Source organism: Salmo salar, chromosome 07 (genome assembly GCF_965601325.2).
Source record: "Salmo salar chromosome 07, fSalSal1, whole genome shotgun sequence".
In the NCBI taxonomy this organism is placed as follows: Eukaryota; Metazoa; Chordata; class Actinopteri; order Salmoniformes; family Salmonidae; genus Salmo; species Salmo salar.
Window position 1 is genome coordinate 56038324 of NC_138297.1, and position 15232 is coordinate 56053555.

The following is a 15232-nucleotide window of genomic DNA, read 5'->3' on the forward strand; positions in this document are numbered from 1 at the left end:
TTATTACTCCTGCCCAGAAACTAGAATATGCATATAGTTTGATTTGGATAGAAAACACCCTAAAGTTTCTAAAACTGTTTGAATGGTGTCTGTGAGTATAACAGAACTCATATGGCAGGCCAAAACCTGAGAAGATTCTGTACAGGAAGTGCCCTCTCTGACCATTTCTTGGCCTTCTATAGCCTCTTTATCGAATACAGAGGATCTCTGCTGAAACGTGACATTTTCTAAGATCCCATAGGCTCTCAGAATGATGACTCTGCAGTCCCTGGCTGAAAAACAGTAGCACATTTGGATAGTGGTCGATCTGAGAACAATGAAACGGGGGCGCGCGTGCACGTGAAGAGTCCATTTTCTTCTTTGAGTCTTTGAACGAAAACGACGTCTCCCGGTCGGAATATTTTCGCTATTTTACGAGAAAAATCGCATAAAAATGGATTTTTAACAGCGTTTGACATGCTTCGAAGTACGGTAATGGAATATTTCGAATTTTTTTGTCACGACATGCATCCACGCGTCACCGTTCCGATAGTGTCTTGAACGCAAGAACAAAACAGAGGATATTTGAATATAACTATGGATTATTTTGAACCAAAACAACATTTGTGGATGAAGTAGAAGTCCTGGGAGTGCATTCTGACAAAGAACAGCAAAGGTAATCCAATTTTTCTTATAGTAATTCTGAGTTTAGTGAACGCCAAACTTGGTGGGTGTCAAATTAGCTAGCCTGTGATGGCGAGCTATCTACTCAGAATATTGCAAAATGTGCTTTTGCCAAAAAGCTATTTTAAAATCTGACACCGCGATTGCATAAAGGAGTTCTGTATCTATTATTCTTTCAATAATTGTTATGTTTTTTTGTGAACGTTTATCGTGAGTAATTTAGTAAATTCACCGGAAGTTTTTGGTATGTTTGCTAGTTCTGAACGTCACATGCTAATGTAAAAAGCTGGTTTTTGATATAAATATGAACTTGATTGAACAAAACATGCATGTATTGTATAACATAATGTCCTAGGAGTGTCATCTGATGAAGATCATCAAAGGTTAGTGCTGCATTTAGCTGTGGTTTTGGTTTTTGTGACATTATATGCTAGCTTGAAAAATGGGTGTGTGATTATTTCTGGCTGGGTACTCTCCTGACATAATCTAATGTTTTGCTTTCGTTGTAAAGCCTTTTTGAAATCGGACAATGTGGTTAGATTAACGAGAGTCTTGTCTTTAAAATGGTGTAAAATAGTCATATGTTTGAGAAATTGAAGTAATAGCATTTTTAAGGTTTTTGAATATCGCGCCACTCGATTCCACTGGCTGGATACCCTAGAGAGGTTTTAACACCATAGTACCCTCCAAACTCGTCATTAAGCTCAAAACCCTGGGTCTCGACCCCGCCCTGTGCAACTGGGTCCTGGACTTTCTGACGGGCCGCCCCCCAGGTGGTGAGGGTAGGAAACAACATCTCCACCCCGCTGATCCTCAACACTGGGGTCCCACAAGGGTGCATTCTCAGCCCTCTCCTGTACTCCCTGTTCACCCATGACTGCATGGCCATGCACACCTCCAACTCAATCATCAAGTTTGCAGACGACACTACAGTGGTAGGCTTGATTACCAACAACGATGAGATGGCCTACAGGGAGGAGGTGAGGGCCCTCGGAGGGTGGTGTCAGGAAAATAACCTCACACTCAACGTCAACAAAACAAAGGAGATGATAGTGGATTTCAGGAAACAGCAGAGGGAGCACCCCCCTATCCACATCGACGGGACAGTAGTGGAGAAGGTGGAAAGTTTTAAGTTCCTTGGCGTACACATCACGGACAATCTGAAATGGTCCACCCACACAGACAGCGTGGTGAAGAAGGCGCAACAGCGCCTCTTCAATCTCAGGAGGCTGAAGAAATTTGGCATGTCACCAAAAACACTCACAAACTTTTACAGATGCACAATTGAGAGCATCCTGTCGGGCTGTATCACTGCCTGATACGGCAACTGCTCCGCCCACAACCGTAAGGCTCTCCAGATGGTAGTGAGGTTTGCACAACACATCACTGGGGGCAAACTACACCACCCGACACCACATCCAGGACACCTACACCACCCGATGTCACAGGAAGGCCAAAAAGATCATCAAGGACAACAACCACCCGAGCCACTGCCTGTTCACCTCGCTATCATCCAGAAGGTGAGGTCAGTACAGGTGCATCAAAGCTGGGACCGAGAGACTGAAAAACAGCTTCTATCTCAAGGCCATCAGACTGTTAAACAGCCATCACTAACATTAAGTGGCTGCTGCCAACATACTGACTCAAATCTCTAGCCACTTAATAATTAAAAATTGGATGTAATAAATGTATCACTAGTGACTTTAAACAATGCCACTTTATATATTGTTTACATACCCTACATTACTCATCTCATATGTATATACTGTACTCTATACTATCTACTGCATCTTGCCTATGCCGTTTGGCGTATGCTCATCCATATATTTATATGTACATATTCTTATTCATTCCTTTACACTTGTGTGTATAAGGTAGTTGTTGTGAAATTGTTAGATTACTTGTTAGATGTTACTGCATGGTCGGAACTAGAAGCACAAGCATTTCGCTACACTCGCATTAACTTCTGCTGACCATGTGTATGTGACCAATAACTTTTTTGATTTGATTTGAATTATTGTTTAGAGCTCTCTCTCCCTTTCTCTCTCTCTATTGTTTAGAACTGTCTCTCTCCCATTCTCTCTCTTTCTTTCTATTGTTTAGAACTCTTTCTCTCCCTTTCTCGCTCTCCCTTTCTCTCTTCTCTCTCTTTCTATTGTTTTGAACTTTCTCTCTCCCTTTCTCTCTCTCCCTTTCTCTCTCTTTCTTTATATTGTTTAGAACTCTGTCTCTCCCTTTCTCTCTCTCTTTCTATTGTTTAGAACTCTCTCTCCCTTTCTCTTTCTACTGTTTAGAACTCTTTCTCTCCCTTTCTCTCTCCCTTTCTCTCTCTCCCTTTCTCTCTCTCTTTCTATTGTTTAGAACTCTCTCTCTCCCTTTCTCTCTCTCCCTTTCTATTGATTAGAACTCTCTCTCCCTTTCTCTCTCTCTCTCTTTCTATTGATTAGAACTCTCTCTCTCCCTTTCTCTCTCTCCCTTTCTCTCTCTTTCTTTCTATTGTTATGAACTTTCTCTCTCCCTTTCTCTCTCTCTCTTTCTCTCTCTCTCTTTCTATTGTTTAGAACTCTTTCTCTCCCTTTCTCTCTCTCCCTTTCTCTCTCTCTTTCTATTGTTTAGAGCTCTCGCTCTCCCTTTCTACTCTTTAGAACTCTCTCCCTTTCTCGCTCCCCCTTTCTCTCGCTCTCTTTCTCTCTCCCCCTTTCTCTCTCTCACTTTCTATCGCTCTCTTTCTATTGTTTAGAACTCTCTCTACCTTTCTCTCTCTCCCTCTCTCTCTCTCCCTTTCTCTCTCCCTTTCTCTCTCTCCCTTTCTCTCTCTCTCTTTCTATTGATTAGAACTCTCTCTCCCTTTCTCTCTCTCCTTTTCTCTCTCTCTCTCTTTCTATTGATTAGAACTCTCTCTCCCTTTCTATCTCTCCCTTTCTCTCTCTCTCTCTTTCTATTGATTAGAACTCTCTCTCTCCCTTTCTCTCTCTCCCTTTCTCTCTCTCTCTCTTTCTATTGTTTAGAGCTCTCGCTCTCCCTTTCTCTCTCTCTCTCTCTTTCTACTGTTTAGAACTCTCTCCCTTTCTCGCTCCCCCTTTCTCTCTCTCACTTTCTATCGCTCTCTTTCTATTGTTTAGAACTCTCTCTCTCCCTTTCTCTCTCTCCCTTTCTCTCTCTCTTTCTCTCTCTCCCTTTCTCTCTCTCCCTTTCTCTCTCTCTCTTTCTATTAATTAGAACTCTCTCTCCCTTTCTCTCTCTCTCTCTTTCTATTGATTAGAACTCTCTCTCCCTTTCTCTCTCTCCCTTTCTCTCTCTCTCTCTTTCTATTGATTAGAACTCTCTCTCTCCCTTTCTCTCTCTCCCTTTCTCTCTCTTTCTTTCTATTGTTATGAACTTTCTCCCTTTCTCTCTCTCTCTTTCTCTCTCTCTCTTTTTATTGTTTAGAACTCTCTCCCTTTCTCTCTCCCCCTTTCCCTCTCTCCCTTTCTCTCTCTCCCTTTCTCTCTCTCTCCCTTTCTCTCTCTCTCCCTTTCTCTCTCTCTTGCTCTACTGTTTAGAACTCTCTCTCTCCCTTTCTCTCTCCCCTTTTCTCTCTCTCCCTTTCTCTCTCTCTCTATTGTTTAGAACTCTCTCTCTCCCTTTCTCTCTCCCCCTGTCTCTCTCTCCCTTTCTCTCCCCCTTCTCTCTCTCCCTTTCTCTCTCTCCCTTTCTGTCTCTCTCTTTCTATTGTTTAGAACTCTCTCTCTACCTTTCTCTCTCTCTCTCTCTTTCTATTGTTTAGAACTCTCTCCCTTTCTCTCCCCATTTTTCTCTCCCCCTTTCTCTCTCTCCCTTTCTCTCTCTCTCTCTTTCTATTTTTTAGAACTCTCTCTCTCCCTTTCTCTCACTCTCTCTTTCTATTGTTTAGATCTCTCTCCCTTTCTCTCCCCATTTCTCTTTCTCTCTCTCTCTTTCTCTATCTCTGTTTCTATTGTTTAGAATTCTCTCTCTCCCTTTCTCTCTCTCTTTCTGTTGTTTAGAACTCTCTCACTCTCTCTTTCTCTCCCCCTTTCTCTCTCCCCCTTTCTCTCTCTCCCTATTGTTTAGAACTCTCTCTTTCCCTCTCTCTCTCTCTCTACTGTTTAGAACTCTCTCTCTCACTTTCTCTCTCCCCCTTTCTCTCTCCCCCTTTCTCTCTCCCTTTCTCTCCCCCTTTCTCTCTCTCCCTTTCTCTTTCTCTCTCTCTACTGTTTAGAATTCTCTCTCCCTTTCTCTCTCCCCCTTTCTCTCTCTCCCTTTCTCTCTCTCTCTCTCTCTCTCTCTCTCTTTCCATTGTTTAGAACTCTCTCTCTCCCTTTCTCGCTCTCTCATTCTATTGTTTAGAACTCTCTCTCCCTTTCTCTCTCTCTCTCTTTCTCTAACAACCCCTGGTATGGTAAAAACTTTAGCAGAGGTGATGTCATCATGCTACAGACTGAATATTCTGCACGGTCTGTATGTATGTATGTTTGTGTGTATATTTGACTTGTCGCGGACAGGCATCTGTGAGTGTGTGTATGTTTCATTCATCGCTAGGCATGTGTGTTTGTATTCAGTCCCACCCCCTGGTGGAAAGAGATTTAGTGCCTTTCTATGGTTTAGTGGTGTGTCACATTTAGCCAGTGAAGAAGTGATTCTAGTCTTTTTACCCAGAATACCAATGCGGGACAATAATAGTAGCAAGCAAATGGATTCAGATGTTAAATGCCCATTGCCTAGACATTGTGCACTTAGCTTGAGATGCAGTGACTTCTATAAAACCCCACAAGGTTTCTCAGAAATGACTGTGTATTTACTGTCTTTCATGTTTCATTTTTCTGAGCGGTTTATTCTAGGCTTGGATCTATGGTTGTCATGACATCTGGAATTTTTATGAAGCTCCTTTGTGCAACACATCAAATGAGAACAAGCTCATTGGAAAGAGATTAAAAAATGTACTCAAAAGGCCTTCTGATTGCAGATTTTGTTTATCATGCATCACATTGAACAATTCCTTAGCTGGTTTCATCAAAACATACTGAGTGATTAGTCAATATTACACCAGCTCTCAGGTGACCAGATCAGATCCATCCCAAATCTGATGACAGCTATAGGGCTTAACCCATTAAGGGCTTTAGGATGCATTGAAATGTGCCACACTACTCCTCATCACTCATTTATGATCAGGCACATGGGGGGCTTCTCTCTCTCTCTCTCTCTCTCTCTGGGGCCTTCACACCAAAAGCGCTTTGAAGCTGGTCTTCGAGGGCCTAGTGCTTTTTGAAGTGTGTTTATGTAACCACAGTGTCATGCCCCCCCCCCCCCCCCCGAGGATGAGGATGTAATATTCCTAAGTGAGGGACAGATTCCTTTGGAAAGAGTTTCTAGGATGGTGGCTCACCGGCCCCAGTTGGGAATTAATGTGTTTGGATGTGCAGTTGGGTCTTAATGGCATTTTGTTCCATGTTTTATGAGACTGGTTGCCAGGCGGGCAGACACTTCATGTTACAGAGTGGGAGATCGCTTGAGCAGCCTCGTAGTTTTAAACGAGTACCCTAGCCATGCGCCACGCAACTCCTGCTCAACAGAAAGTATGACAATTGACTTTAAGTTTGGGAATTTACTCTTAGAATTATTCTATGGTTATCAAAAATATACAGTGCAAAGTAACATATCTAATGTTATCCATAGGTATGGAATGTGTTGTGAAAATTACCCCTTACCCACACAGTTCAGAGGTAGAAGTAACGAGCCAAAGACGAAAAAGCGATTCATTATTTGGATTGAAAATATTCTCAGAAAGGAGGAGAGAGAGAAAAAAACGTAGGAAAACTAAAAAGGGTAATGCAGCGTACTTCATGATCCTGAGGATTAAAAGGAAAAACAATGACCTGCCCTTTTCCACCAACACCAAACCAAACGTAAACAACTTTCTGAACACCAAGCCTGATCTCTGCTTCCGTAACCATGGTGAACTGGGTGAACGGGTTTGCCATGGCAGAGTGCTCGGACTGACACCTTTGAGAGTTGTGGTGGTATGGTGCCCACCCCTGAGTCACATGTTTGCTGTCCAAGCAAATGGGACTACTGGGCAGACGATCGCTTCAAGACCAGCCAATCTAGCATAGTCGCACTGTTTGCTAGGGCAAGAAGGGAAGTTAATTGAGTTACTGCCCTGTTATGCAGCAAGGTCTGACACTTTGGTCATTCTGGTCACTTGACACAGACTGACGCTTGTGATCGTGGCAGCTTGTTCTTATGCAGTTGCCATGCCACCTCTCTTGACCCTTTCTGTAGTTCCATGCAACTGTCTGGTCGTGTTTTTCTTATAATGTTGTGTCTACATGACATTATCCTTGCTAGTTCTGGGGTAGAGGAATGCAGCGCACCAACAGTAGCCGTTTAGCCACTTTAACAATGACTGCTAATAACAAGAGTTGGACATATTTAGACGCTGTCAAAGGTAACATTGTGTGTACTGCCTTGATGTTTCCACAGCAAATAAATACAGTGTTCTGGTGTCACAGGTCTATTGTGCTACCGAACAAACATGGCGGGACACATGCTCAATTTAAGGTCCTTTCACCTAAATGGTCAAATTGATTTAGCACAATTCCTACCATATGACTATGTTACCATAGCAGCTATTGGGGTCAGACACCTGAAACGTTTATTTTCCAGAAAGACCTAGATTTTCTCTTAAGCGTTAGGCAATGTACAATTCCATTCTGCTTCCAACCTTTTCTCTGCTGCTTTGGACAAGGAAAAGGGCTCACGTCAACACCAGAGACTTTCCTCTAATTTGTCTTTTATGTAAGTGTCATTATTTCAAATTCCCCCCCCCCCCCCCCCCCCCCTCCAATGCCTGACTCAGTCATAAACAGAGCGGGAAGTCAAGCCCTCGGAAAACTGTTTTCTCTTCCAAGATTACATTGCAGCTGATTTGTGGACACATAAATAATGCTAAACACGCGTAAATCTTGCAAATGCATAAAAAAGGAAAACAAGTCATCTCAAAAATATTGTTCAAGCAACCATGTGCATGATAAGGATACCACTCATACACATGAATATGCTGTAGCTCTGAACTGGTCAATCCCTCAGTCTTCTAACTCAAGTTTCTATTTCCAAAGATTTGGGCATTGTTCATCATTATATTTTTGAACAATACAAATTGTATTCCTCTTACATGACTATCCATGCTACAGTGTTAGCACTGACATGTAGATTGGATGACGACCTATGCTGAAGCAGTAACGTTGATGTAGAGTGTAGGTTTGGATTCAAATCTATGTTATAGCATTAGAATTAAACCAATCTATTGGAAGGAAGCGGATGCTAGCATCCCACAGTTGAAACTTTCAGTTGCGTGGATATTATGTTATTTACTATCTGTCAAATCATGTTTAGCATTTTTATTTCCCATGTCATTACGGCCCATATTTCATTAGCTAACCCAATCAAAATATTACAGAGCTGCCCTAAACGCAGACTTGACGAGAAAAAAAGAAAAAGCTTATATATAATAAGTTGTCCCTGGTGAAAAAAATGATAAACGTATCAGTATATTGTGTAATCCTGAAATAGTCCAGCGTATCTTTAATGAGACTCGGCACTTGTGTTCCCTCTTATCGGCGACCTTTGACCTGCTATAGTCTAGAGAGCACGCATGCAGAGTTATGTCTGCAAGACGCTGCACAGGAGTCGCACCGCAACGTTTCCATATGGAAACTGTAGGCATGGTGTTCTTTACTGTAGACATGGTGTTCTTTACTGTAGACATGGTGTTCTTTACTGTAGGCATGATGTTCTTTACTGTAAACATGGTGTTCTTTACTGTAGGCATGGTGTTCTTTACTGTAGGCATGGTGTTCTTTACTGAAGACATGGTGTTCTTTACTGTAGACATGGTGTTCTTTACTGAAGACATGGTGTTCTTTACTGTAGACATGGTGTTCTTTACTGTAGACATGGTGTTCTTTACTGAAGACATGGTGTTCTTTACTGTAGACATGGTGTTCTTTACTGAAGACATGGTGTTCTTTACTGTAGACATGGTGTTCTTTACTGAAGACATGGTGTTCTTTACTGTAGACATGGTGTTCTTTACTGTAGACATGGTGTTCTTTACTGTAGACATGATGTTCTTTACTGTAGACATGGTGTTCTTTACTGAAGACATGGTGTTCTTTACTGTAGACATGGTGTTCTTTACTGAAGACATGGTGTTCTTTACTGTAGACATGGTGTTCTTTACTGAAGACATGGTGTTCTTTACTGTAGACATGGTGTTCTTTACTGTAGACATGGTGTTCTTTACTGAAGACATGGTGTTCTTTACTGTAGACATGGTGTTCTTTACTGAAGACATGGTGTTCTTTACTGTAGACATGAGTGTTCTTTACTGTAGACATGGTGTTCTTTACTGAAGACATGGTGTTCTTTACTGTAGACATGGTGTTCTTTACTGTAGACATGGTGTTCTTTACTGAAGACATGGTGTTCTTTGGGTGGAAAGATGTAGTGCGTTTTCGACAGACATATCGTTTTGCATTCAGGCAAAAAAGTTCCATTTTTGTCTCATCTGACCACAGCACCCTTTGCTGCTTGGCATCGAAATCTAAAATATGCTTTTTGGCAAAGCTCAAATTAGACTTTTTATGAGGAGTTGTGTTTTTCTTGCCACCCTCCCATAGAGGCCAGATTTGTGGAGAGCTTGTGGTGTTGTGGTCACATAACACATTGACCAGTCTTAAAAGACCAGTCATAAAGAACTGAAGCTCCTTCAAAGTTGCCATTGGCTTCTTGGTAGCCTCTCTGATCAGTCTCCTCCTTGCCAGGTCATCCAGTTTAGAGGGACGGCCTGATCTATGCAGGGTCTGGGTGGTGCCATAAGCCTTAACTACTTCTTTATAATGGTCTTAACGGTGCTCCGAGAGACAAAGCGTTTGAAATCTTTTTATATCCATCCCCTGACTTGTGCCTGTCCACAATTTTATCTCGTAGATCTTTTGAAAGTACCTTTCCGCCCATAGTGGATTCTTTGCTTTGAATTGCGCTACTAAGCAGTGGAACCCTCTATGAACAACTGCTTTTATTCTGAACTAATCAAAGTCACTATAATTGATCACAGATGGAAGCCAATCAGCTTGATTTGTGATCTGGAAGGTGATTGGTTATACCTCAGCAAGTTTGCAATTGCAATTCTAGTTCCACTTTTCCAAATAGGCTATTTTATTGTTTCATTTTAAAATAATTTTCAGAATATAACGTTTTTTTTTTTACTTGGATATTGTGTGTTACAGTGTGTAAATTAAGCCTGAAAAAGTCACATTTTATGTGTTTTCATTGCAGGCTGTAAGGCAACAAAAGGTGAACATTTTGAAAGGGGGTGGTGAGTGTCTAATCCCACTGTATAAAATTGCCCATGTATTAGCATATTTTAGCATATATGTTACAGTATACATTCGACTACAACCCACTATAATTTCCATGGACCTGTTTTTCTGACTCAAAGCTTAAAGATTAAAGATTACCCACTCTGCAAGGATTTTGTGTGTTTGTGCCCCGTGGCGGGTAGATTCATGGCTAACCTACTTTTCCCCCAGGTGTGTTCTGTTGGCCTTGTGAAGCTCCTTGGGTAGAGAGAGGGAGGATAGCAGCTCTTCATGGGGGTAATCCTCCCATCCCTTAGGGAATGGGTCCATAGGGAGAAAGGGAGAGAGGAGACACACAGTAAGTTTCCCAAACATGACAGGAAAAGTCCAAACTAATCAGCAAATGCTCATTTTGGCTCTGCGCCAAACTCGGTCACCGCTGCGCAGGCAAATGCCAGGAACGTGTGGAACTAATCCTTGGGTATTAGCATCCTTCTCTCCCTCTCTCCATTACTCTACCTTTAAGTCCCCCTCTATCACACACTATTTATGCCTCAACCTCTCTCCCTAGCTGTTTCTCTGCATTTCCCCATCTCTCCAGCCCTCCCTTTCACTTTTCACTCATTTGATCGATATCCCTTGTCTCTGTCTCACTACAGGGATAGCAGCCTGGTATCAGTTCTTATTTCTACCTCCTCTATCCCCTTCTCTCTCACTCCCCAGACAGTAACACTAGCCTCCTCATCCCAGTCGTCCCCCCTCTACCCCTCACACTCTCCCTCTTTTCTCTCCCTCTCTCTCTCACTCCCCAGACAGTAACACTAGCCTCCTCATCCCAGTCCTCCCCCTCCTCTACCCCTCACACTCTCCCTCTTTTCTCTCCCTCTCTCTCTCACTCCCCAGACAGTAACACTAGCCTCCTCATCCCAGTCCTCCCCCTCCTCTACCATCCTCTCTTCCTTCCCTCTCTCTCCCCAGACAGTAGCTGAACTCCAGTGGTGGCTTCTCTGTCCCAGTGGGTGTAGAGCAGAGCAGTGTCTGTGCTGCTGATACCGGGGCTTGGATTAAACCCCTGATATGGCTGATCTAGAGTTTGCATTTCCCACACGAATGGTTACGGTTAGGATTAGGATTAGGGGAGGGGAAGCTGATCCTAGATCTGTACCAAGGGGGAACCTCACCTTGGAGCTGGCATGGCTCACAGGTTCATTAGCACCTCTCCAGCAGGCCACATGATGCTTCGCATAGGTCATGTGAGTGACCTTGTAGCTACTGTGCTGCTAGGCTAAGGTACAATGGTTAAGGATGGCTGAGAATGGAAAGCTACCTTGTCCACAAAATGACCTAATATTCAGAGTTAGCATATAGTTCCTGTCCAAAATGAGGTCAGAACATTCTAATACAATTAAAAATGACCAAAAAAACATTATCTTCAACATAACCACTGAGGAGATTGAACAGTTAGATTATTATTGCACAACATGCTGTAATTTAAGAACAGAAGTGAGAAAAAAAATATATATAATAGAAAAAAGAGCAGGAGTGAGAATCGAAGGCCACTTTGGAAATACTTACAGGTCCTCTTTGGCTGAGCGTGTAATGACTGACTCAGGGTTGTGTAATATAAGGACTTCCTGTTTTTCTACAAAATAACAGTCTGCTTCTCTCCTGTTTCTCCACCACAAAGCCAAATCATTTGATGGGTCTGCATGTTTGTCAATGTGTGTGTGAGTGTGTGTGCGATAGGGAAGGTGAGATTTTGTGTGCAAGAGATAGTTTGTGTGTGTGTGTGTGTCCATCTGTACACTGTGTGATCAAGAGCAAGAGAGACAGAGAGAGAAGAAAATAGACAATGGTAGAGAATGGGAGAGTAAGAGAAAGTGTTTAATGTCCTGTACAATGTCTGTCACCTTGACTGAATCCCAGACATGCATATCATTCACAGCTCTGACTTCAGTTTATTATCTCCTGATCAGTTTCCACTCGCTCTGTTTTTTGTTATAACAGCTGGCTGAGAAATGTGGGGGATACCAGTCAGACTGTGTTACCTACACATCAATCCAGGTGGTGTTTTAATAGCGGAGAGATCAATGGTGTAATGAGGGGAACTGTTTACTAGATCTACCAAGACCGAGATGGGAGATTCCACATGCTATCACTGCCAGTAATGCTGTATACATGCACCGTGAGGGAGGATATGATTTGTGGATCTGTGCAGAATGAGCACCGGCCAATAGACAGGCCAGAAAACCAGGAATACAGACATGTCATTCATGTTGACGGCCAATCAGTCTCCAGTCATGAATCCATATTTTTTTCTCTCCGTGTTTTCCTTTCCGGTTCTCGTTTTCCCTGGAGGTTTACTGAGGATGAGATGAGGGATATATTCTTTACTGGTGTTCTGAAGTGGGAGAGGAGAAGGAATAGTAGTGGTTTGCGTCACTCACACAGGTGAAGGGAAACACTCAGAATTCATGTATCTTGGAATCTGCAAGGAGCCTGGCTGTGTGGATTGCTGATGCAGAGAGAGGGAGTGTTTTTCATACAGCTCGGAGCGTCAGGCCGTGCCGGCTTCATGAGATGCGGGGGAAAAGCGGGGAGCGGCGTTGAGTCATGGCGAATGAGTCATGGCGACTTAAATCATTTACACTGCCCCCTCACTACGATATACACACGCACACACACACACGCACACACACACAGTGCTAAACATGCGTCCCCCTCACAAAGATACACTCACACAATCTCATAGAAACTGGAAAATAAATACACAGGCCCCTCACAAGACTACACGTAGCCAATCACATAGCAGTGGTAACTACATCGCCCCCTCATGCAGATATACACAATCACACAAACATCAAAAACACATCTGGATTTAATCACATCCACTGCCAGCTTTGTTAACAAACTACTGCTGCCTACTGCATAGATCTAGGCCTACTTCTGATTCTGAATACTGGCAGGTAGCTGCCTGTCAGGGGAGTCTTCCTGCTTATCCAACAGTAACCTAAAGCATTCTGCCCACAGCTGAGAAATGCTACTGTCTTCATATGATTCTGCATAAATGATGCTATGTGTGTTTGATTGAATTGTGGCCCAAGTAGAAGAGAATGTTCCTTCTCACATAGATGCACACTCACACATCACACACTCGGAGATAGGCCTAGCCTACATAACTTAACCAACGTTTCAACCTAACAAACGTGTAAATATAGGCACACACACTTAAACACAACAATACACCTTCAAACGTAACGCAGATGTGAATAACACTCCTCTCTCATTCTGTCTCATGCAAACGCACACTCAAACACCAATACACCCCCTCCAACACACACACACACACACACACACACACACACACACACACACACACACACACACACACACACACACACACACCACACACACACACACACACACACACACACACACACACACACACACACACATCAACCTAGATACTATATAATGTGTGTGTGTGTGTGTGTGTGTTTGTGAGACTGTCTGGTGCAGGGGTCACAGTCTGTGGGGGGGTCTGTTCATCCTAACTGAACACAAAGATACGATTAAAACATCCCCTCTAATCATACAGCAGGCGGGGTGACCGACTGTGCCCTCTAGTAACCCTGGACAACCACACAGAGAAGCATAATCCCTGTGACAGCCAGACAGTAGTATAGTATGTAGTTCTGGAGGACAGACAGTGACAGCCTCCTCACACATCCTGACCTCATTCCAGTGTGTTGTGTGTCAGAGAGGAACGAGACACAGACTCACATATACATTAGTAATAGGGAAGGTCTGCACTCTCCACACACACACACGCACGCACGCACGCACACACACACACACACACACACACAGGGTTGATAGGAAGGTTTTTGTATCATAGGATTCCATTATACATTTTGCAAGGAAAACATCTGCATGGAAAACATTTCTAAGCCATGTTTTTTTTTGTAGAGAGAGACCGAGAGAGACCGAGAGAGACCGAGAGAGACCTGAGAGAGACCGAAAGAGACCGACAGAAACCGAGAGAGCCCGAGAGAGACCTGAGAGAGACCGAAAGAGACAGAGAACAAGGGAAGGAACACTATAGGATTACATATTGAACTACACTGATTTCTGTGACGGACACACCTGAAAAACCTGGTGTGTTTTCTAGGTGACAGTGTCCATGATGTCCCTGGCACATTTCATATGAATACAGCACATGAATACTGAAAGGCCTTTATTGAACACTGAATTCCATACCCTGATCTGGTTGTAATAAGAATGACGTCCAGAGTCTGCTGGGGTGAGAATGGCTACGTCAGGGGCATCATGGACACTGTCACCTAGACAACACACCTATGTTGTCCTTCCCTTGTTTTCTGTCTGTCTCGCTGTTTCTCTGTTCGTCCGTCCGTCTGTCCCTCTCCCCTTCCTCCACATCTGTCCCAGAGTCTGGGATAGGCTGTTTTTCTCGCACAGAATTACAAGCTGACCAATAGAAGAGTCAAACATTTCTACTATGGGAGATAGTAGATAGACATTGGTTAGTGATTTTGCTGTTCGTTACTCGTCTTGTTGGCTGAGGAAAAGTAAATGTGGACAGTTATTCTAACATGTTCAAAGTGTACCTCAGAATTCGGTAAGAAGGACCGCACGTCACTGCATCCTCGACTTGCAAGTTCTGTTCAGATGAATGACCATAATGTAAATATGATTTCTGTCATTCTGAGCACCGGGGTGGAGGCCCTAATCACATTACACACCCAATGTATGTGGGTCCGATAAATCTCTCAAATGTCCGGTAAATTAAAATGCTGACAGTCAAATGTCCAGCACCACATTTTCCTAACCAAAACCCTGGTAAGTGTGTGTGTGTATGTGTGTGTGTGTGCGCGTGTGCATGCACAAGTGTGTAGTCCTATCTTATGTGATTTAGAGATACATTGAGGACATGAAAAGGTTGCAGTGGGGTCAGATCCATGTTCAGATGTATAGATAACACAATGTAGATAGATGTATTCAGTAGTCCAATACAGGCATGAATCAGCCTGTTCATGTATTAAACGTATGTCTCTCTCTCTCTCTCTCTCTCGCTCTCTCTCTCTCTCTCTCTCTCTCTCTCCCACACACACACACACACACACACACACACACACACACACACACACACACACACACACACACACACACACACACACACACACACACAC